The sequence below is a fragment of the Rhea pennata genome, chromosome 3 (assembly GCF_028389875.1).
Source record: "Rhea pennata isolate bPtePen1 chromosome 3, bPtePen1.pri, whole genome shotgun sequence".
NCBI classification, from domain to species: domain Eukaryota; kingdom Metazoa; phylum Chordata; class Aves; order Rheiformes; family Rheidae; genus Rhea; species Rhea pennata.
Window position 1 is genome coordinate 114,646,572 of NC_084665.1, and position 23,245 is coordinate 114,669,816.

Consider the following 23,245-nt stretch of genomic DNA (forward strand, 5'->3'; position numbering starts at 1 on the left):
TATCCCCCTCAGTAGCTCTGCTGCAAGATTGGAGGATAACCTTTGAGATAGGGGCATGATAAGCAGTTGGTGGCAAGCTGAGGATGGTAACTTATTCCACCAACACAGCTTTTTTTTTATATATATATATATAATCTCCATCTGTTTATATCTCTATTTGTTTCCTACAGTTACCATTTACAGCCAGCACTTATGGTATGAGTTCTGTTCAGTATTCTGGGAAAATTATGCAAGTACATGGCAAATCCAAGCCATGACAATGAATGATTGCATGAAACAGGCCAGAATTCATCAGAAGAATTTAGTTTATGCTTTTGTTATTTTGGCAATGGGACGTTCCATTTTCCATTAGTACTTATATCATATCTCCTTCAATAATTTAAGTGAGAGTCTTGGCTCCATGTGGGCCTAACTCCAGGAGATATGTTCAAAGGCACAGGAGGAAAGATGTAGATTAAAGTTTTCAATGCTGTTTTAGGGACCTGAACTTCTTATTTCTTTAGTATACTATTCTTTTGGTCTCTGTGGCAATAGAAATATGTCTAAAATCCTTAGGTGCCTTTGAAAATCTTGTTGCCTGAAGCCTTTTAAATTTGGTTCATCTACCTAGACAGACCCAGTAAGCAGGGATATTTGAAAATTATTTTCATGGCACAAGATGCACATTCTTCTGTTTAAAAGCTCAAAAGAAAACATTTCCATTGCATTTAGAATGAGTCTTTTCAGAAAATCTCCTGGAGATAACAAAAGAAAAAGAAGAAATCTGAAATGTCAGGAAATACAGTTATTTGAAATTTCGGGAAAGTACTCAAAGCATTTCACTACATTTTTCAATCTTCAGTGTGTCCTTTTTCTTTCCCTGTTCTTAATGGCAGTAGTAAAATTTTACAGTGACATACCTCGGTATAGTAAATCTGCTTTGTTTCCCTTATGTTTTCATCTGTCTTTCAAATTTCCATGCTTACAGTCTGTTTATTTATGGAAACACAGGGTTGAGTGAACCACAGAAGGTTTAGGTTTGGCTCTGGTTTAGGAATGATCCCATGTGTATTTATATCCAAAACTTCTGTATTCAAAAAGAAAAAAAAAAATCATTCCTCTATCTCCTGAAAATCGACTTTAGTTTGGTTTGGAGCTTTTGAATTGTCTGTGGGAAGAATGTAGATTTTCCAGCATTAATCATCAGAAACCGTAAACCTCCTCTGTTCAGCACCATTTACTTAGCCTGAATAGTAGTCTTCTTAGAATATATGGATATAAGGCAAAACAATCAGAGTTGGTCTGAGACAGAGAAATAATTAAAAATATAGAATAAAAATATTATTTGCACTTACAACATTAAAATAATCTATAATTTGAGTGTCCAGTCTGAACTGCTTTACAGGGGCCTGAGTAGGTAACACAGAGTTTCTAAGAAAAAGCCAGAATCCTTTATGGTGTGAGAAGCTGAGTATTCAGAAATCCAAAACAAAGACAAAAAGTAAGAGGCATTGCAAGCAGCTTATCACTTGGAGCCTGGCCCAATCTGGCTTTGCTAAGCACTTACTGTTTTTCGTACAATCCCTTTCATAAACCACTCTTGCTTTTTCCATAGTGACCTTTGAAAGTTGTTCCTTTGTACTAAAATCACTAGATCTTTTGATTTTTTTTAATTGAAATAATGACTGAGAAAAATATACTGTTCTCTGCAAGACCGGATCCATAGAAGTTGCAGTAATATTCTCATTTCATTCTGTAGGGGAGAGTGAAAAAGCTTGGCTGTGTGACTACTTGTTACTAATCGGCTTCTAAGATCCAAGACAAAACACATTTATTGTAGTCAAAGTGCAGTGCTCTAGGTGCAGACCCTTCAAATCCCTGTGGTCTGGACGTGTGACATTCATGCAGATCTGGAGGGAGTCAGGGATGTCTGACCTGTTACTGCCCGAGATGCAGCTGGCATGGAGGGGGCAGAACTGGGAGATGGGCCCTGAAAGAGTCACTCACCTCCCAGCAACATATGATGGGCCAGATCTCTAGCTGGGCTCCAGTAAGACACCTGAGTTGGAGCTGAATTAACTGGGACCCGGTTAACACATCGTTCCAGGGGTAAGAGATGAGTAACAGCTGTAAGTAGGTTAGGCTGCTGCTTTCCAAAGGGAAAATATAGGGAAACAAAAACCTAATGGTAACATTTTTCTTCTGCAGATGGCAGAAATGAAGAAACCCAAGCTTGATATTCTATAATTTATGCTGTCTCTATGCCTTTCAGACACTTTACACAGATGTTTATGGTTTGGGAATAAGAGATTTTAGCAACCAAAGGAGCTGTCTCCCAAGAATGTGTCTGAACCAGCCAATCAGCTGCCAAAATCCACTTTGCAGTAGTACAGGAGAAAAAGTTTGGCCAATTAGAAAGCCACTATCGATGAGCATCAAAGAAACAGTTAATTTTTACAGGTTTTCCATTTCCTTTCAGCCTGGAAGTCAAACAAAGAGCAGGTTGCATAAAACTCCTGGCTTGTTTAGTTCAAGAAGGGATTCTAAGGACTTTTTCCTATGTACAGAGCTTTTGAACTTACTGGTGGATCATACCTTGTACTAAACATATTTTACCTTTATAAGGCAGATAGTTGCAGGTAACATCTCCTGGAAACATGCCCACCCAGGTAAGAAACCCTTGCTATGCCATAGTTATATATAGAGAGGGAGTTCCTTCTAGCCCTCAGTGCAGACAATTTTTATCCCTAAAGTATTTCACATCTAAGATTTCCAGAACGGTTTCGACAGCAAATCTTACAAAACGTCTTGTGTTGAGCAATGTTCCAACATGGAAATAGCCAAGGAAATTTGGAACTGGAGAGTGGGAAGCAAATAAATGCCCAAACATATGACAGGTGCTTACATAGCCTACACAATTTCTTACATAGGTCTAGGCTGAAATTCCTAATCTTGAGTGGCTAAAAAGTTAGCTGCCTAAAGTGAATTTCATATGAAAGTTTGTTGTCTGCTTAACTGAGCAATGAACAGAACATTCAATACCAAAGCTGTTTATGTAGAAAGCTGTTTACTGTTCTCAGAGAGCTGCTGGAAAGCGCATATGCCCTCAGGTTTCCATTATCAGCCGCATTATCTGCAACCTCTGTGCAAACCTTATGTGTCTGACCTCTTTATCAAAACACTAAAACATGAGCTGTTACCTAAAGAAAGAGATACATTTACTCAGGTACTAATTTGTCTGGAGTTCTCTGGCTTTAGAAAAGGAAGCCATTCATACACATTTTAATTTAACCAGACCAGTAGGAAGGTGAACAGCAAAGGGGGAAATGGGAAGAAGGAACTAGACACCTCTTTCCCACATCTTCCCCAGCTCTCCTCTGAGTGAAGCAGAAATGTACCCAGGACAGACCAAGGACCAAATGCCTTGCAATGGGTGATCTTTTTTTCACTTTGCATTAAGCGGCAAAGCGAAATGACCAACCTTTAGGCATCTGATAAATTGTAATCCATTAAAGAGGGAGGAAAACTGACCTTGAGCATGAGAGTGCCTTGAGATGCTGTCAAGTGCCCTCTTCTGTGTGTCAAGGACAGGCACCACCCATTTCACCTCACTATGCCTATGAGCAAACAGGAGTTCTTTCGGAAGAATTGTGCTACAGGTTGCAACGGAGGACTAGGTGTTATTTAAAGCATTGAATCTTTTGGTAAAATAAGTGGCATGTTAAAGTGCTCCAGCCCCAGAGTGTGCAAGGATCTCATTGGTTTGATTAATGAAAGATTAAACTTGTCGAGATCTCCTGCAACAGCCTTTCTGCAGAGGTGGCCTTTCTCATATGTGCAGAGGACCAACTGGGCTATTTACTCATGTGCACAGCTGCAAGTATGGGGTTCGTGAGCTAGCCCTCACAAAAATATGTGAAGGGTGAGAATTTCCCATCTTCATTCTCCCTATGTGGTAATTCACCCTTTGAGTCATCCCACTGAAATCAATAGAACAACTCTGAAATTAAGTGTGAGTAAAAATCTGACCCCAAATGACTTGCCAAGATCACACAGAGAGTCCATGGCACCCAGCCCGGGTTTGTCAGAGGATAACAGGGTAAACTGACAGAGCAGTGAGGGCCTGCAAGATGACAAGGCATGGAGAAAGACTACAAGGGGACACATTGTTACAATATATCAAGCTCGCAAATCTGCAAACACACCATTTTTAGAAAAGCTGGCTGTGTCAATTAAGCTAGCCCTTGGGCAGGTCTAGGTTTCAAGGCCAGCACTTGTGTGCTTGGTAATATGAGCCGACACCGACTTTGGTAGCACTGCAGGGGTAATATTTGGGTAAGAATGTGTGATTCATGAATGGTTCCTCTAATCTAACATGCACATGCATGCCTCTCTCTAACGTCAGCCAGAACTAGCTCCTTTCTCTTTTCAAAATAAACATTTTTATTCTGATCAGTGCAAGGAAATTTCCATTCTGTCTCTGTGTTTCAAGAGCTCTTTCATCTCGCTGAAAAGGCTATGGTGAGCAGCAAAACCAAGAGCTTTCCTAGCTCAAACCATTTTTCAGGGGAGAGGAATAAATGGTGCTAATCTTTGGACTTAATTTATAGCATGAATAGAAGTGGAACAAACTCCCATATTTTTATGGGGATGGTATGTGCAATCTGTGAAAATACCCTGAATTCCTCCTTGTTTTGCTGCTATATTCACTTGTAGATAGAAAACAATTGAGTTAGAATGGGGTTTGCTTTGCAGGCAGTCTGTGAGGCAACAGATGATGATGAAAAGCTCATCACGCTGAAGAGCACGTCCCCATAGTCTGAGTCTGCACTTTCCTGTGGATACCTAATAACCTGAGCTATGTATTCACACAAAATGTAAAAGACCTGTGAGCTGTCCAGAATTTGAATTGGAAAGCATGAAAATAAACAGGCACAACTGAAAAAAAAAACAAATACTACAACTCACTGCTCATAAAGGCCTGATACATCATGGCAGTCCCAATTACAGTTACATGAAAAACATCAATTCCATTTTGTGACGGAATTAGTGACAGGAATGATAGTATCATTCAGCTTCAGTGAACTTGTTTTTTTTTAGGACAATCTTTCTGATTGGCCAACCCAGAGTCATAAGTCATGGGGCTGCTGGCTTTGAGGTAGGCTTCTTACTAAGTTGAGTCTGATCCATAAATGCTGGTAGCCTGGGATCTCAGGCTACTGAGGAGCAATGAATGTGGAAGCCAGGCTCTTGGCTCCTTGTTATTTATAAGTTTAGTAGCTATAGGAGCTCTTCAAGGGAAAGCAAAAGTCGAGCTGTGGAGGACCTGAGCCAGGATTTCCACTATTTCCATTATCTATCATCACCTCAGGTGGGTTGCTGAGAAGTGAGGTGAGCTGGACAGAAACTGTTCAGGTTTGAAACCTGCCTGATAGGCTGGCTCCATGAAGTACAGAGCTGCCTCCACACACATTTAGATTTCCATGAAATGGCATTCCTTGGCATAAAAATATTCCACTGGAGAATTTCCGACCATTTCAATGGACCATCTCTGGCCTTCTTCAAATGCTTTTGAGCTGGTATAATTTATTTGTCTCTCAGTTTTCAAGGCTGGGTCTAAAATCGTGATCTAATTATAACACTTTTGTAAATTAGGAGTAATTCTATTGAAGTCAGTAGAGTTACTCTAATGGGAGCCTGTTACGGTAAGACTTAAACTCTGTGATTTCATAACTGCTACAGATTAGGACCTCAGAGTGAATTTCACTGGGATTGCATTTTATTATGTAGAAGACAAAGAGGCCTATCAGAATATATGACTGCCATTGAGTGGTCCAATCCCCACTGAAACTTACAGGCTGCAACATCTGTCCAAGTAATATATAGTGACATAGCCATGTACTGATGAAAACCTGTTGGATAAATAAAGCTGAATATTCTGCTCAGAAACTTTTGAAGGCTTATTTCTAACACTTTATCAAAGCTAAATGGCATCAGGAATAAGAAACTTAAAGGACGTTGTGATAATTAGAAATTAAGAAATGACTTATTACTGCAAACTGAAAATATGTTAACTACAGTCTGTAGTAATTAGCTAAATTATTGGGTTTGATAGTAATGAATGCAAATAATTATAATTATTTATAGATGGACAGAAGCCTAATCATTAAATATGTCATGGATATTGGACACTGAAGAGCAATTTAACTGAATCCATCTACTTTATACTTACTCTTCATTATATTTATTAGTCATTAGAACAGTGTTTAAAATTATTTATGAAAGCATTTTAGTAATATAGGATGAATATTGTAAGTCACAATAATTGCTCAAGCCAAGTTAGCAAGAAGAGTGCTATTCTCCTGTGTGTGCAGGACTCGGCTCAAAAACAACTTCAGTTACTGCTCTGCCAATTTAAAATATCACAATTAGCACTTTAGGCATACTGATTTATTTGTTTGTTTGTTTCTTTGGCTGCCAAAATGGAGGTGAAGACAGGCAATTCAGGTTGGAGGATCCAAACGTAGATCTGTTCCATATTCTCACCTAACCCCCCTCAGCATATTGCATTTGCTTTGCCACAAAACATTACATTAATAGAAACAAAAGAAATGCAGATGAAATGAAGGATAAACTTGTAAAGCTGCTGGAAGCTGCTGCTGCTGCTTTCCCCCAGCGTTCTTATCTAGTTCTGGGGCGGGAGAGACCAGCATCCCTGACACCTGCCCAGGCTGGGGACCGCAGTGCAGCAGCTCCAGCCTCCAGCCACGAGGCTGTGGGCCGTGCTTGGGCATAGTGGTGTGGAGGGTAGAGCTGTGCCAAATTTTGCTGATAGCTGCTTTTCTGCTCAGCAGGACTAAGTATTTGCTGCAGCACGATGGAGGGAGTTGTTCCTCAGAGTACTGCCAGGCTGCTAGCTGTGTAAATCATCCTAGAGGTGCATGTGCTGATGCATATCTTCCTGATCTCGGGGAGGGAGCTGAACACACATCACTTGCCTAGTGATCAGGCAACAGCATCTTCTGCTTCAACAGGTATAGAGCTGCTTGGCACCTGCCAGCTCAGAAAAAGAGAAAATTGGGTCAACTTTAATGAATAAGTCTCTTGTCAGGCAGGCAGATAGACTGGAAAGCTGTTCTTGTGCCCATAAACGTTAATGATGATATAATGTAAAGCAATCTCAACAGAAAAAAATGAAGGTATCCTCATCTGGCTTGCACTCTGGGGTCAGAGACACATGGTTGATGTGTGAATACAAGAACAGGAAAAGTTGCGTTCCCACACCCTAATTGTCTTCCATTGCCACCTGGCTATCAGACAGTGGGGACATTGACTTGACTGTTGGCAGTTAAGTGACTCCAGCTTGGTGAAAAACTTTGCAATTGGAACTGTTAATCCTTATTGAACTCAGATCTAAAATAGTTTTGAGATAGCCTGTACTGTATTTTTGGTGAAGGTACTATTTGTCAAAGATAAATACAGTGTCCCGATGCAACTGAAATATTTTAACATCTGTGTGTATGCATAATGATCATTAATTTAACAACACAGAAAAGCTGTTTCTACAGACACAGCATTATGGAGAAATGCCTTCCTATTATTTTAAACAAGTTCTTTTCATCTTTTCTTTTGCTTTTTATATGTATTTTATTTATGATGTGAGTTGCTCATAAAGATTCTTTAACATTCATAGACTTTTGCCCTGTCTACATTGGTAAATTTTTGCTTGTTTGTAAAAGCTTGCTGAAGTTAACACTAGTCTACCTGTATGGTATTGTTTGTAAAATCAGCATCTTTAGTTCAGATTACGTTGTGTTTGACTTGATAATAAACAGGTTTGTTTTTTGGAATAGAGCAAGGATTTTTTTTGATTATATTTTTTGTGTGGCTGAACTGTTCTTTATCTAGTTTCTTATTTTTTTTTCTATGTGAAGTATATTTATTTTAAACTGAAATCTTAACTAACACAGTGAATTTGAGTTAGAACAAATAATGAAGTGAGATGATAAAACATTATCAGAAAAGAAATTGAACCATATTCTTTCCCTTTAACAGTTAATTCCTGTTTTCATTACAGTCTTACAAGTTCAAATAGTTTGGGTGGTAAAGGTGGTTTGATAAAACCAACTGAGTCCTCAAGAAAGAAAAACAGGTAAAATTATTGGCTCTGGTACTTGGGCAAATTGCTGATGTTACCTCTAGTTGGAGAGGGACAGGAAATGCTCTGTTTGCATCATTCACATTGAAATCCATCAAATACAAGCTCTAGGTCCTCCAGAGTTGTGTTAGCTGTGCTTTGATCACCACCTTGTGCAAGTGCCTGGTCTTTTATGTAGACATATCCTGCCATTGGTCCTAATTTTTTGGGGGCTGTATCTCCTAATGTTTTTGATTTTGTCTTATATAGTGTAGGGACTATTTCTGGTATATCATAGTTTTAGACACATAACTTCAGCTGAGGTGAGTCACCTACCAGTGACTTAAAAATCTCCCCATCAGCAAGCTGCTTAATGCAAGGCCTGATGCCGTCTTTGTGGACATACAGCAGGTAGCACTAGGAAGCCTGGATCTCAGCCTCTGGACCTTACGCTACTACTATCAGCTAGTAAATACTAGTGATAGTGGCCAGCTTTGAAAGCCAGTAGCTGTAGCAGAGCTCTGCCTGGCTCCGCATGTGGTTGCACAGGAAAAGGGACCAACGGCACGAGGTAACTGCAGGTCACCTCATCTCCCAGCCAGATGTGCTCTGCGTACCCTGTCTCTCCTCTACTTCACACTGATGCACGTTAAATAGCCAGACGTTTTGCACAGATGCATTTAAAGACTAGCTCTGAGCACTCCCCACTTTCCCAGGGAAAAACTCCCCCTCCTCCCCAAAGAGTCAAATATTGATTCTAACTGTACTTTCCACTTCAGTTACTGTTGGGTTGGCCCAGACATTTTTTCCCCTTTTCCTATTTAACTTGGGTGTCACTGATGAATATTTACACCGAGACTCATAGTGTCGGTGTGGTTTACATTCAGACATTAATATTTCAAAGAAAAATGAATCTATTTTCACTTCCCATTTACATCGTGGAAAGAGCAACGTACCCCAGGGGGGGATTTTCTGCTTCTCACCATGTGTACAGTATTTTTTTTTTCTTTTTGGAAAAACCACCATACAACAGAGGATGTGGAAATGGTTCTGTAAAAAAGAAACCAACAAAATAAGCAGTTCCTTCTACTTTATTACTGTAATTATAGACTATGTACGGGCTTCCTACATTTAAAGAGTATTTTTCACCGTAGATCTTGAATCACATTTTAAACTGGAAATAAGAATTAGTATAAAATGTAAAGCTGTTTTTTTGCAAGTCCAGTGTTATCTTTTCAGTGAGTATTCTTAGCAGCAATGCATCTGAAGCGGCTGATCTCAAACTATAACTTAAAAAAAATTCTAAGTGAAATGCGTTGAATCAGAATCTTTTATGTATTCCATGTTATTGGATATGAATGATTAAAAATGTCCTGTGCTGGAGATTCTGAATGCATCTGATACCCACAGATAGCTTCAGATTCAGGATGCTTATAGTAGGTCTGTGAGCTAACCAAGAATATGTTTTATTTTCAGGACACCTTTCCACCAGGGATTGCTAGGGCCTGTTATAAAATATATCTGAAATGCTAATAACACATATTCTAGAAGAAGCACAGTGCCAGATATTTAGGTAAAAAGAATATTTCTTTAAGGCTGGGTTTAAGAGCAGGGAAGAAAGAGCAGAATGTCTCAGATCAGAGGCCAGGGCATTCCAGAGAGCAGCAAAAATAAAGGCAACACGGGTTGTGACTCAGCCCCTGCAGCATGCCCTCCTCCCTGCCTGGGGGTTCAGACTCCCGGAGAGATTTGTGGGCCCTAATCCATGGAGCTCAGAGATGAAAAATACAGATTTGATAATAAAATAGCTGGTCAACTATTTATGATTGCAATAACTTTCCTAAAGCTTCTCCTGGCTTCCTTAAACTTATTTTTATCTGCTAAGTAGATATATTGTACAGTACTAACGCAAGTAAAGTAAATATTGATTCCAGTTACTGAAATATTTATCAGAACTTCCTATTGTAGATTGTTCCCACCCCACATCATTTATTTTCTAACTATTCCAATCTTTGAAATGCCTTTGAAAATTAACATTTTTTCTATGTCCATAAGGCACTAAGATTTCTTTTTTTGTCTGGTGTCGTAAGCTTGAAATGTATTCTTTCTGGCATAAAATCGAAAATATCCAAACAGGATATCACATCTCTCATAAAGAAACTATGCATATTACACAAGGCTTCAAATGTAGAAACAGATACTTACAAAACCTGGTCTCTAAATATAACAGAAGCGTTTCAAAACAGTAGCAGCTGCAGGCACCCAGTTTGTGTTTCCTCAACAGCATCCAGAGGCAAAATTTTATAGAACTGGCTATAGTGTATGAAAAAAAAAATCACAATTGCATGCCTATAACATGCTCCTACGTAGGAAAGATGACTGTTAAATAGTAAAAAGTGACATAAACTGGTGTCTAACTTGAAAGGTCAGACCTTCACACAACCTCCAGGTGCTACAGTGGTACTCTGTGTACATGCCCAGTTCACTCAGGCAAAATCTGTCGTAGCACTGGGAGTCACCAGATGGTGCTGTTAAAGATAGTCATACAAGTTCTGCTCAAAGGAATACACAGCCAGTTGTGCCTTGGAAGAAAGGCTATGTATTTTTTTTAACAGCTTTGCTTGCCGAACAGTTATCCTCATTCCTGATTTCCCCTGACTATAGTCCATATCCCAGGTTAAAACTTCCCGTCCTGGGTCCCACCCATTCATGGCAGCTGCAATGATGATGATGCCAAAATACACCGCAGAAGCGTTAAAGAGCGGGACTGTTGGGCTGCCAAGCGTTGGCGGGGGCAGCACAGCAAGGGTGCTGGCCGGGGGCGCTGGGTGCGGAGGGACCATTTCCGGAAGGGAGCTGACTTGATGCTCACTCTTTCGCGTTTGACCTCACTGCTGGCACCACAAACAAAGGGGTTCAGTTAGTTCCAGTAACTGTGGTGGTAGTTTTTGTGATGTGAAACTGCCCTAAGACCACAAGACCATTTTACATTCGACCACTGTACTGCCTCTGGTGGTAAGGACTTTCAGACCATATGACTGGGTCATGTTTAAACCACTGTAGAAACCTATAGTAGAAATGCTCCACAGTTCATCACTGATTCTCTGAGCTGTCCATCCCGTTAACCACTTATAAAAAAAAGTTATAAAAGGCAGTTCACAGTTTATTCCTGCTGAGGCATGCTTATATCAACCTCTGAACTTTCATATTTCAGTACTGAGAAATATGGTGCACTGTTTCTTCTCATAAACAAATTGTTCCCATACTCTGTGGGAATGTTTATATCTAAGAACACTCCGTGTGCAGGTGGTGGCCTGCATGAGTAAAATACTTACTACTGCTCCAGAACTGACCCTTCACATGTTTGCTACATGCAGCTTCGAAGTAGGAGTTGTGTTTCTTCAGCTGAATGGTATTTCTAGTGGTCCAAAGAGTGAATCTTCAGCATTTGAAACCAACTTAGTTCTCCATTGGTCTGCTCCAACACTGGCAACATTAAATACTCAGAGGTTACATTTACATTCTGTTCTCACTTGTCCTATCTGTGGCAGATATAGCCTGAATTCCTAGGGTGTTATAATAAAGATACTATACACTTTGACTTTATGTGGTGCTTTCATTTAAGAAATTCAAAGGATTTAATAAAAATAACAGCTAACTGAAGAATTATCATATCATACAAAATAAAGTTTTATGGTAGTCTTCAATTTACCAGTGTGTGAACTGAGGACATAACATCTTAAGGATTATGAAGAGACATGAAAAAAAACAATAACCTGAAGAGTCTTGATATTCAAGCTTTTTCTCTAACCAGTACCAATTTGCTGGAATCAGCCTCACTGCTGCAGGAAAGCAATTTCTTCTTAGTGGAAAGCAAACTATTAAACTTTTTCTTTATCCTGATCATTGTAAGATGTGATGAATAGATTTTACATCTCTGTTAATGAATTTTCCTAACTGTCTGCAGATGATTGGATGCCAAGGGGGATGTGGAACACCCAGAACTGAGAATATCTTTTATATTCCTAGAAGCAAGGTGTTGAAAGGAGTAAAACTCATACCCTGCACATATCAGGGAAAAATGAGTCAAGTCTCAGCTAAATATCCTAAAAGATCCAGATGATCTGTCAAGATCTGGTGCCATACCTGCAAACAAGACTAACATATCACAATAAAAATAAATCTGAAAGTCTGTGTCATGGGGAGGAATTTAGACTTCATTTGTTGGTAGTGGGGAGAATAGCTGATTGATCATACTTACTGCAGAATATGAGTACTGTGGTTTAAATGAACTTTGTCCATAGTGGATTAAGTTCATTTGCAAAAAAAGAGTAGCATCTATCCTTGAATAACAGCAGTCATATAGGAAATTAACTATAAATAGGTAAGGAGGAGGTATTTTGCAAAAACTGCCCCTGTAGGCAACATATAATAGTCATTTTTCTTTATAAAATTGACAAAATTTTCCTGGATTTTTATTTTTGACTCAGATAGATAGATAGAGGTATGTAAAATATCCATTTAAAATACTTAATGCTGTACAGATTCATGGCTCAATGAATATTAATGGAAGTGATGATTCATCCATGATTAAGTTATGGGGTTTTTACCCATTATTAGTACAACTATAGTTTAGAATTGCTATTTATCTGAATTATGCTGCTAACAGCTAGGGTTACTCTGAAGATCTGAATACTGTTACCCTATCTGCTGTATCAGATGTAATTACAAGCAAGAGTAAGTGCCCCAAAGAGTCACAATTTTAGTATAAAATGATGTATTGAGCATAAGTTAAACAAACAAAGAGGGAGAAGATAAAGAAGCAATGCAACAAGCATGATTAGTAGAGTAAGTTGCAGCCTCTACATTCCAGCTACCTGGCCTTTTGGTGTAAGCTTTACAGCAGAGGTGAATTAGCAATTAAAAGAGGGTGATTTAGTGAGTCATGGCTGTTAAAAGGAAGGAAAGGTAAAGGAGGTCTGGAAATAGTGGAGGTATAGGTTAGTTATTTAACAGAGCTGGAAGGAATAGTGGTAGCTTGATACAAAACAATTTAATGTTTAAAATATTGTTGTTCTTTAATAGACAAAGATGGTCATGTAAAGTGGCTGGATTTTCAAGGATGGGTGGCCAGAAGTAGAGATTCATCTCAGCTCTTCTTTAGTATTTAGAAGTTAGGTTAGGCTGAGGTGGAGAACCATCTCCAGGATACAGTTCATCTACCCTTAAATAGAGGGCTAAGATGGCTAGAATAAATTGGGCAACTGTCTCTTTTCACTGGCTACTGAAGCAGCTATATGAATATACACAGTAGATGTGCAACTTTTAGGTAGGAGGAGTAAGTGGGAAGAATCCTCCTCTAAATAAAATCCTACTGTAAGTCTTCTGATCACTGCGTTTTTAAGTCCTGCATTAGGGTGCATTTTTATCTCCCCTAGATGATGCATGGATCTGGTTTACTTGCTTGAGAAAGTCAGATCCTATATTCTCAAGAATACTGAATTTGTGTGCGAAACAAGGGTAGAATAAAGAATTGTCACCCAGGACTATGGGGCTGTGAAGCAGGCTGGGAACTGTGTGCCCACCCTTTGCTGCTACAGGTAATAGTGTCACAGCTCTATTAAGAAAACTTTTCCTTTATTTGGAGTTGCTATTCCTTATGTGAAATTATTCTTTCAAAAGAGAAGCAAATTTAAGCTGAGATGACTTTGGTTTTAAAAGAAAATAACTCCTTATGGGGGAGACTGGTAATTAGTGGACTATCTTACTAACTTGAACCTAAAAAAAAATTGCCTATGACTGTTAAAAGTGGAGAATATCACATACTTTATTATATAATAAAGACTTGAATAAAGACTTAGTGAAGTGATACCTCTTCATAAGGTTTTGCTTTCAGAACAGAATCACAAACTTGTTGAGGTTGGAACTGTTGGCTTTCTGAAAATATATTGTCTCTTTATTTTTCCTACAGGTAATCCAGGGACCATAACATGTCTAAGGAGAAATCAGGATTCTATGTTTTTCTTTATCAAAAGATGTTTTTGCTAACTTTTGATCACTTGAATCTGTGTAAAACTATGGAAAATAATAGTTGCTTCATTATCCTTAAAAGCACAATTTAAACATATCTTGATTTGTTTAGCTAAGAGAAAGTAGCACATTCATTTTGAATTCATAGTATGACATTTTTGCTTGTAAAATAAGTGCATTTTATTTCAAAGTAACTGAGCTATACCTGTGGAAATTCAACTACATAGCTTTATTTTGGAACCAGGGCCATAGCACAAGAAAACAATAACTACCTTGAATATTTTCTGTTTAGATCAGGTAATATCTTATTATAAACAATATACTTTTGGGGATTGGAGCTGAAAATAGATATAACTGTTGGAGGACAAACAAGACTAATGGCTAACAGAGGACTGCTTCAGCCTAGCATCAGGCAAGGCAATTCAAAACATGAGCCTACCAAGCTGTATGTGTAATAATAAATGAAATAAATTAGGGACCACAGTCTGAGGCATAGGACAGGTGGCATGGAAATACATCAGTTTAAAGTCTCTCACCAACACAGGACCCATCCATACCAGGAACAGTCCATTGTTCATGCTGAATCCCACACTCAGTTTGGGAGGATGCTAGTTGGTTTCGGGTAAAAAAAAATGTGTGCAGGACTGTTTCTTCCATTAAGCAGCATGGATCATATGCTGGTACTCAGTCTGAGTCCAGGCAACGTTTAGTTTATTAATAAAACTACAGCCAAACAGGCTAGTTACTTTATGATAGGTAGTTAAGTTACTGGATAGTGAAGGGTTATGAGTTACTTGTGGAGCTCAGGTACAGCAGCACAGAAAGAAAATAAAAACTTGCTGTATAGTTTGCATAAAACTGTGTCTCTTTCTCATAAAATGAAAATATCCTCCCCAAGGATTGCTTTTGCACAGCGTTTTCCCTTTCTTCTTAGATAGTGAGCAAATTTTTAGTCTTTGTCACATGCAGGCTGTTAATTTGTTTGCAGGGTTTCTGGGAACTTGGCAATGGAGTTGTCCTGAGATTTCTGAAGAGAGATCAGTCTGCTTGTTGTTTGCCCCTCTCAGTGCCAGAAATGGTATAAATAAAACATTACATTTCTAGTGTACCATGGTGAATCTATACTAAAGATTTCAGCTCCAGTAGAGAATGAAGCAGTAAGATTCAAGACATCAAATATCACATGAGAGATGGAAGTGCCGGTATCAGAGGGAACAATGGTATCAGGAGGTAGGGGATAACAATGCGTTGTCATAGCCTGCTCTGTAGCTACTTATATAGTTTTGTAACGTTTGTGGGAACAAAACGAGAATATGGCCTCTGGAGCTGCGTAGAGAGAAGAGAGAGAGCATATGTCTACTGCATGCTAACAGTTATTTCATCTGGCTGCTTAACATTCAAAAAGCTAAGGAGGTTTTTCAGACTACAGATATCCTAAAGCAAAAATAACAATGCAGTGGTGAATTAGCCACTACATTGGCCATTACTAAAATCACTGCAAGACATTTAACAAACTAGAGGGAAAACTCACATTTATACCAAGATGACTTGGAACAGATCTTTTGACATAGTGTCAAGTTCATTGTTTGAATGTCTGAAAAGGGATCACTCTAAATCAGTTCCAGGAACCCAACTGTAGTTGTCAATTCCTGGCTTGCAAATCTCATACAGAAATAGCAATGTCAATGTTTTCATCAGGTTTCAGGTTGTCTGGCTGATTTGCTATACCCTCTGTAAAAGTTCAAGGTAAGGCACAGGACGCATACAGGAATGCCGGTCCAGTCTTATTCCTCTTTGAAGGTATGGTGCAAAAAGGTGACTGATGCCTTCCATGGGGCTGTATGATCTTGCAATACACAATGTTTAATATCAAGGATAAGTTTATTTGTGTGAATTGACAGAGGATAGTACAGTCTCCTTGCTGTGTCCATTTTTTCTATGAACATTGAATGTACCTTTTTAGAAGTCCATCCACACAGTGGTACGCACCTGATCTGCACACAGGGGATGTGCAGATCAGGAGTTTTTCACTTTCAAACATTTCCACACAAGTGTAATTTCTGCACAGCAGAATGCTGTATGCCTAGCTCGGGTATGTGCATGAAGTGTGATGCTTCTTGAAATTACCAAGACAGGTTCTTTACCTCTTCTATATCGTCCTGGTCATTTAGTTTATTGATTTCTAGGAGCAGTGACTATGTATTCATACGTGACCCTATGATACTCAGCAGAAAGAAGCTCAACCTCAGCTGAACTATTCAGACAATACCAAAATACCTACTTAAGTAGATAAGAAGTCATCCCAAGCTCACCACTTCAGAAAATAATACACTGCAAATTGGCCAAAGAGTCACAGCCAGGAAAAGGACCTGTAATACTGTGTGAATACTGTGTGCTGAATAACATAAAGTAAAAATTGTGTCCTGCACCAAAAAGGTAGAAGCTTATAAGAAGCAACAGCAATACTGACAGTTTATTCTCTCTCTCTCTCTCTCTCTTTCTTTCTTTCTTTCTTCTTCTTCTTCTTCTTTTTTTTTTTTTTTTTTTTTAATATATATAAGCGAATGGCATCTTTGATGTAAAGACAGATCACTGACTGATCCATGCTGGGGGCAGAGAGTGCCAGTCCTTGTTTGAGAGTGAGTGTGTGCAGTGATCCAACTTTGTTCTTTATTTTCTACTTTCTGGATCAGAAAGCACTGCCTGAACTAGGTCAAGCAGTTAGCCTTGCACATTGGTTCAAACTCTTGGCTTAAAGTGACAACATCCTATGACATTCAACAGGATTATTTGAATGGCAAAATTTTACATTAAATCACTAATAAGTCACTAGAAGAGATCTGAAGTTCAGAGACTTCAAAAATGTGCTAAAAGTTGAAAAGTATGAAAAAAAAAAAGCTAGGTAAATGAAGATAAGCTCACTTCCACTTTCTTTTTTAACTTGTGAACTATGCTTGACCTGGAGGATTTGTGGCCTAAGACTAAGATCTCCTTTAGGCAATGATTTACACCTTGCATACTAATAACTTACTTAAAATTTACAGTGTTGACATGCAATATGTTCCTTCTTTATCCTTGGAATAAGATGATGTGCTGAAATGTGACAAGCAGGCTCTAAAAGTTAGCTGGAAGCTATTATTCCCTTCAAGCAGGGAGGTTACAGGAGGAAAGCAGATGGAAATTCTGCAAGTTACCCACAGATGTAACTGAGCTAAGACCCACAGCAGCAGGGATGGTTCATTTTGGTTTTGTATTTTTCAGAAAAATGGCAAGACAAGAGTAAGACAACTGCTATGCTCATGTCATAGCACTTTAATACCAGTTTTATTTGGATTTATATGGCACTTATAATGGCTCGGTCATTTTTTTTGACCACGTAACGCAGATAGGAACCAGGCCTGAAGGAGCTAGTAATGTTTCTCAAAACAGGAGCGAGAGATAAAATCCCTACACTGCCAATCTTTAGAGGCCAGGGCAGTCTCACTTCCTGTTACAACTGAACCTCAAGATCATCTCACACAAGCTCTCATGTTTCAAGCATTCAATACTTTACTACCCTTGAGAATTACTAAAGAAACCCAGTATGGTTTCATAATTTGCTCAAATTACTGTATGGTCTGATCCTGGCTTTCTACTCATGCATTTACATGCATGCCTGTGTGTGTGCTGTTCAGCAGCCTCTGTACCGCAATGCCACAGATCTAAGTTTGTCTTTTAAATAGAGAAAGTATCCTTCCAAAAACTGTAATTATTGAGGTGCAAGGATGGAATCTGAGTGGCATTGTTAGTGTAAATAAGACTTTAAGAAATTCAGCATGCTCAAGAACAAGGAGCTGTTCTGTAAGTGTGTAGTGAAAAGTAGGCAATATTTCTGTAGCTGCTAACTTGAAAAAAGACTGGAAAAAGAAGGAAAGAGAAAACATCCTTGTGGCATTCTGGCTGGCACTGTGAATTTGATGCCGATGGACATTCAAAACTGTCCCCTGCAATGCACTTGGAAGAAAGCTGGGCTCCCTCAAAGAGTATATTCTTGTCCCTTTAGCAACTGTTTCTATATCTCATTCCTCTATGGAGTCTCTTTGGCTTTAGACACCACGTTGGCTTAAGAGAAGATGTGAAAAAAAAGTGAGAAAATGACCCCAATATAGTGATATCATCGCTTACAGGATAGAGCACAGTCCACAGTGTTGATGAGGTAGAATTTTCCCAAGCTCGAATGCTTGTCTAAATCATGGCAGCAACATTTACATCATTTGGGGAAGGTGATGGATTCAGAAAGTCTGAGAGAGTCCCTTTTTCAGGATTCCTGCAAAGTACAGAAGAACTTGATACTACAAACAGAGACACATTCTCAGAAATGTTCAGCACTGAGTAGCTTATGATGATTCTGACACAATTTTCGGGTGGCAGAATTGCCCTCTGGAGGCCTCTCTCTCTTCATTGATTATAGAGGTGATGAGGTTTGTAACTGGGGTAAATGATAGAGATGACGTTTGAAGCTCTTTTGAAAGCTACGGAGCTGTTGTTGAGCTCTCTTAAATATTATTATGTGATTTCCATAGACAGTAAGCTATGTGCTTTCAGATTTTTAGATAGGTTCCTTCTGTAATATTTGCTTTGCAATATGCTTCCTTAAAAGGCTGCCAGCCCTAAGAGAAATCCACTCACCATCCTTTTACTTTGCTAATAGAGTTTGATGTTTTCCCTAGGAAGCCGAGCATGTTAGCTATCAGTAAGTATTGATTTTTTTTACAGTTTTTTTTTTGTTGTTCTACGGTGCAAGTCTGATTTAATGGATTTCTTTATGATCCAGTGGATCTCCATTTAGTTTAACTGTCACACAAGATGGATTAACAATTAGATTTGCAGTTAAGATCTTCTGAGTGGTTTCTTTTTTAGTCATTCTTTTCTTTCATAAAATGATATCTTGAAGAGCTTGATAGTACATAATTCTGATTCTAATCCTGTGCAAACTAAGTAGGCATTTACTTACTACTTGTCAAGAATAGTCCTCAACATGGTCCTGTTGATTTAAACCCCTCATTTGAATTCAGCTGCTGAAGAGTTAAGTCCCAAATAGTTGGGACTGTAGATGAGAGAGTCTGTGCAGATAACGGTCATCATTGAAGGACTGGGTTTTACACAACAGAACTGCTATAAAATATCGATGTTAAATCACAAAATGTCAAAAATGTGTCTCTCCATCGCTAACTGAACAGCTCCACTACTAACTAAAATATTTTGACCAGGAAATTTTGCCCCTCAGAAAAATATTGTAAAAACCAATATTTTTCATTAGGGAATCACAGAATGGCTGAGGTTGGAAGGAGCCTCTGGAGATCATCTAGTACAATCCCCTGCTCAAGCAGGGTCAACTTGAGCATGTTAGGCAGGGTTGCATTCAGGCAGGCTTTGAATATCTTCAGACAAGGAGACTCCACCACCCCTCTGGGCAACGTGTTCCAGGGCTCTGTTACTCTCACAGTGAAGACGTTCTTCCTCATATTCAGGTGGAACTTCTTGTGTTTCAGTTTGTGCCTGTTGCCTCTTCTCCTATCACTTGGCACCACTGAAAAAGGTCGAGTCCCATCCTCTTGACATCCTGCCTTAAGGTATTTATAGATGTTGATAAGATCCCCCTCCCAGTCTTCTCTTCTCCAGGCTAAACGGGCTTAGCTCTTGCAGCTGTTGCTTGCATGACAGATGCTCCAGTCCTCTGATCATCTTCATGTGACATTTACACTGGACTCTCTCCAGTAACTCCATGTTTCTCCTGTACTGGGGAGCCCAGAACTGGACAGAGTACTCCAGATGTGGCCTCACTAGGGCTGAGTGGAGGAGGATGATCACCTTCCTTGACCTGCTGGCAACACTCTTCCTAATGCACCCCAGGAGACCATTGGCTTTCTTGGCCACAAGGGCACACTGCTGGCTCATGGTCAACTTGTTGTCTACCAGCACTCCCAGGTCCTTCTCTGCAGAGCTGCTCTCCAGAAGGTCAGCCCCCAGCTTGTACTGGCGCCTAGGGTTATTCCTCCCTAAGTGCAGGGCTCTGCACTTGTATGCACTCTCTTATATGCACTCTACACAGTCTTCATGTATTTCTTAATTTTTTTAAAAAGAAAAATCTAAAATCACAATATATCTTTAGATTATCAAATAATAATTTCATAATTTCTAGCTGGAAACTCAAAGCATTTTAAACAATTGCATTCTGGAGTGTGGAAAAGAAGGCAGTAGCCAGTTTCTTAAATGGCTATTTTATGTATTTTATGGGACTACAGAGGTAGATGAGTTCGGGAAGTTTTGATCCTGTGCAGCTTAAGAGCTGAAGCAAATGGGATTGGAGGCAGTGCTAAAATATGGAGTTTGAATCAGGCTCCCCTGATCCTGTAGGACACAAAACCAAGACTGCTCTGGGAATATCTTATGAGCTCTTTGTGAATCCTTGATGATTGTGATGAATTGTAGAGAATGGAGTGATTGGAGAAGACGACTACTTTGAACAGAAAATTTCAACTAACTCTTGTATTAGAGCTATCCTATCTCACAGATAGGAATTAAAAGCAAGGCGAAGGTTGTGGAGTCTCCTTCTCTGGAGATATTCAAGGCCCACCTGGATGCAACCCTGTCTAACATGCTCCAGGTGACCCTGCTGAGTGTGGGGTGGTGGTGGTGGTGGTGGTGGAGGACTAGATGATCTCCAGAGGCCCCTCCCACTCTTACTGATTCTGTGATTCTATGAAAGAAACAGACATTTGCATCAGGAAACGACCGTTCAAATTGATTTTTGTTTGGAACAGACTTATAACCAACTTTACAAACTTATATTTGTTGTCAGACTCACCCTTCTACCTGTGCCTGAGTGTTTTTAGATGATTGCACAATGAATGTACAAATGTTTTTATCATGAGGTACTGCAAAATGCTTTAAAGAGGCAAGGGGAACACACAACCTCAAAAGATCAGAAGGGGACTACCGCTACGTATCCACCTTTCTGATTTTAGTATCATGGCTCAATGCAGAAGCGAAAGAGAACCTGACAGAAATATAACAGCTCTGACCACAAAGCAGTTATTCTGTAGCAGTTGTTTGACCAGACAGGGCTCAGATTAGTGAGGTCCATATAAGAGACTGGCAAGTCAGGTAGAAGATATGCTTCAAATGGATAAAGAGCAAAATGGAATGCTTCCAAGAGGTCTAACTTAGACCAAAATCCAAGAAAAAAATGCCTCCAAACAAGTGGATAATGACATTGTTTTTGCTCAATGGCACAGTGCAGTATTTTGCAGTTCAGATATGGTATATGCTTTTACTCAAGCTAGTGTCCTAAAGGTACTGTACTGGCTAGTGAAGCTTTGCACCGATTTAGAGAAAAATCTATGCCTTTACTATGTCAGGGCATGAATTTGATGACATGAAAGAAATAAAAACAAATCTTTCTATTGTTAGGGAGCTGATAAATTTGCAGAACAAGGTCACAGCAGCCTGCTACTGGAGGTGGGAAGGCATGAATAGATAAATCTGATAATCTTGTATCATTTTCATATTTTTTAAAGCATCTTTTAAGCACTTTATAAATACATATTAAGGAATCAAATTAAAGGTAGAGCCTGGCTCATGTTTTGTACAGTTCAGACTTCAATATATAGGGATGCTGCTTCTCCAAACAGAGAGGATCTGTGGCAAGATACTGTGCACTTCTAAGAACAGCAAGTCCAGGCCCAAAGAGAAGGTAAGACCTATTGAGAGCATAGCCTGGAACTGTCATTCTTAGCACTAAGAGTGCCCTTTATTTTGTCTTAACAGATTCTTTATACTTTGGATTTTTGTGACATCTTTGCTCAAAAACTGAAGGCTTGAAGTAATTTAGATCTAGGAACCAGAATCTAAAGTAAAATCTTTATTTTCTTAATTTTTATACATTATGTATTTATATTATATATTTATATAAATTATCTTTATACATTGTATCCTTTTTTATTTAATCTTTTCGAGTCAAATTTAAGATATCATATTTTTTTTCCCAGGGGCTTCTTCATGCAGCAGCAGTAATGTGATCAACATTCAAGACTAGTTTCTGTCTAATTCTTGCATGGGAGAACCATGGTGGTTGCTGGAACTGTCCATCTCCTTTTAAGTCTGAACCCAGTGTAGGCACATTTGCAGTGCTTTTGCTCCCTCCAGATGCCCAGATCTGTTGAGTCTCCTGATCTGTGGGTAGGACTAGCTCAATTGCTTCTCTTTCATATTTTCCCTCATAATGCTGTCTCATATAATATTCTTACAGAAAATCTCAGGAGGTACAGGCTAGATGAGTGGATAGTGAGGTGGATTGAGGACTGGCTCAAAGGCAGTGCTCAGAGGGTTGTCATCAGTGGTGAGGAGTCTAGTTGGAGGCCTGTAGCTAGCGGTGTCCCCCAGGGGTCAGTACTGGGTCCCAACCTGTTCAACTTTTTCATCAATGAAGGGACAATGAAGGGATGAAGGGACTGAGTGTCCCCTCAGCAAGTTTGCTGAAGATACAAAACTGGGAGGAGTGCCTGATACACCTGAGGACTTTGTTGCCATTCAGAGGGACCTGGAAAGGCTGGAGAGCTGGGCAGAGAGGAACCTCATGAGGTTCAACAAGGGCAAGTGCAGAGCCCTGCACTTAGGGAGGAATAACCCTAGGCGCCAGTACAAGCTGGGGGCTGACCTTCTGGAGAGCAGCTCTGCAGAGAAGGACCTGGGAGTGCTGGTAGACAACAAGTTGACCATGAGCCAGCAGTGTGCCCTTGTGGCCAAGAAGGCCAATGGTCTCCTGGGGTGCATTAGGAAGAGTGTTGCCAGCAGGTCAAGGAAGGTGATCATCCTCCTCCACTCAGCCCTAGTGAGGCCACATCTGGAGTACTCTGTCCAGTTCTGGGCTCCCCAGTACAGGAGAAACATGGAGTTACTGGAGAGAGTCCAGTGTAAATGTCACATGAAGATGATCAGAGGACTGGAGCATCTGTCATGCAAGCAACAGCTGCAAGAGCTAAGCCCGTTTAGCCTGGAGAAGAGAAGACTGGGAGGGGGATCTTATCAACATCTATAAATACCTTAAGGCAGGATGTC